This window comes from Octodon degus, unplaced genomic scaffold (genome assembly GCF_000260255.1).
Source record: "Octodon degus isolate 3935 unplaced genomic scaffold, OctDeg1.0 scaffold00135, whole genome shotgun sequence".
Lineage (NCBI taxonomy): Eukaryota > Metazoa > Chordata > Mammalia > Rodentia > Octodontidae > Octodon > Octodon degus.
In genome coordinates this window covers 5,538,107-5,540,628 of record NW_004524711.1, presented here as the reverse complement: position 1 = coordinate 5,540,628, position 2,522 = coordinate 5,538,107, and positions in this window count along the sequence as shown.

Below are 2,522 nucleotides of genomic sequence, written 5' to 3'. Positions count from 1 at the left end.
TTTCTTCTTCTTCTTCTTCTTCTTCTTCTTCTTCTTCTTCTTCTTCTTCTTCTTCTTCTTCTTCTTCTTCTGGTTGCTTTTTGTTTTTTGTCTATCTTTTTTTTTCAGACAGGGTCTTGCTATGCAGTTCAGACTGGCCTTGGACTCACTTTGTAGCCCAGGCTGGTCTGGAACTCACAATGATCTTCCTGCTTCTGCAGAGAATTTGGGTCAAGTAAAAGTAGGAAAAGCGGCACACCTACAGCACAAAAGTAGGCACTATTCAAGAGAGAACCCAGGGGCTTCATCAAAGTTTTGTCATGGGTGGATATTGGTTTTTGTCAAAGGTTTTTTCTGTGCCAATTGAGATGATCATGTTATTTTATTTTTTAATCATTTTATTAATTAATTAATTGGCACAGGGTCTCACTACGCAGTTCAGTGATCCTCCTGCCTCAGCCTCACCAGCTCTGGTATTATAGGAATACACCACTACACACAGTTTCGGTGACCAGCTTGGCATGGGGCATGCAGTACCAGGGATCAAAGCCAGGTCCTTGCACTTGCCAGGAAGGCACTTAGACCCCTGAACTATCTCTCTGGTGCCATGGTATTTTTAAACATATTGTAAAACCTGTCATCCCAGCACCTTGGGGAGACTAAGTCCGGAGGATCACAAGTTTGAATCCAATCTTGGCAATTTTTTTTCATTGAGTCTATAGGGTCTCATTACATAGATCAAACTCTTACTGATTCTTCTGTTTTCAGCCTCCCAAGCGCTGAGATTACAGGCATGTGCCACCATGCACAGTCTCAATCACTGTCTCAGCACGCCCTGGGTGCAGGGCCAGCACAGCACACCAAGGATTGAACCTCACTCCCTGCATCTACCTAAGCAGGTGCTTTCATCCAGTGAGTTTCTGGCTGGCCCTCTTGGCAACTTTTAATGACTTAGTGAGATGTTGTCTCAAAATTTTAAAAAAAGAAGAAGAAACATTAGAAAGGGCTGGGAATACACGGTACAAAAGCCCTGAATTACATCTCCAGAACCACACAGAAAAAAACAAAATTAAGCATAAAAGGGAATCACTTACCTCTACCTTGTTTATTGGTGAGAAGGCTCTGCTCTTTGCCACACTGACTTCCACCCAGAGGACCAAGGAGACCAGCTCAAGGATAGTCTTTCTGAGCTTACAGACCTGTTTTTCTCAGTATTTTTTCTGCCCCAGATGCTCTAGATCAACTCTTGGTCTTTGTCTCTTTCCTGTCCCTGTCTGTCTAGCGGCCTCCACCTTCATCCTTCTCCTATAAATCAGGGCATCCTTGCTGTATGAGAGAATTCTGAGATGTCCCAAACTTAATCACAAGGGTTGAGGGCTAGAGGAGGGGAGAGGTAAGATATCTTAATCAGGGAACAGCTACTGGCCAAACCAACCAAAAACTAGTTCAGGTTCCTAAATGTATGTTAAAATCTTAACTCACTGGGCATGGTGGTACATGCCTGGAATCCCAGCATGCTAGGACGCTGAGGCAGAAACATTGCAAGTTCAAATCCAGCCTGGACAATTTAATGATTTATCAAAGCCCTATCACAAAGAGTGGGCTTGTAGTTCACTATGAAGGCCCAGGTTCAATCCCCAGTATAAGAAGGAAAAAAAAGACCTTGACTCAGAGCCCATGGTAACCCCCAAAGACAGGCACCACCAGTTGTACTTACAGCCCCAACCATTCACAAGCAGTGTTACTTCCCATGAACTGTGCCCTTCTGTGCCAAAACTACCTTTTCTTTTCTTTTTTTTTTTGGGGGGGGCGGGGGGCGAGTGGTCTCATTATGTAATGTAGGCTGGCCTTGAACTTACTATAGTCCAAACTAGCCTCAGAGTCATGGCAATCCTCCTGCCTCAGCCTCCTGACTACAAGTGTGTGTGCCACCACACCAGACCCAAAGCTATTCTTCTAAAAGCTGGAAATTGGGCCAGACATGGCAGCAAATGCGGGTAATCCCAACTCCTGAGGCTGAGGCAGGAGGATCAACTCAAGCTCAAGGCAAGCCTGGGCTACATGGTAAGACCCTATCTCAAAACAAACTAAAAAAAGAAAAAAAAGTTGGAACTTAATTCCAACAGAAACAAATGAACAAAGAAACCAATCTTATATGGCCAAGTAAATGTACTTGTAGCCTGAAGCGCTCCTTCTAGCAGAAGGCTGGATATACATGTACATATTGAAATACAAATCAAAGGGTGCTTTTTCTTAAATGTGGTGCTAGAGCTCAAGCCAAGACCTTTTGTAGGTTCAGCACACACTTTCCCAGGGAGCCCAAAGGCCTTATTTTAAATGAAAGATAATGGGTATGTTCTCAGGCCAGTAGGAAGGATTTAAGAGGTCAAGCCAGGCGAGGTCACATCCCTGTAGTCCCAGCACTCTCCAAGCTGAGGCAGGAGGATCGCTGAGTTCGAGGCCAACCTGGGCTAGACCAATCTGGGCTACATAGTGAGACCTTGTCTTAGAAAACCAAAAAGAAAAAAAAAAAAGAAACAGTA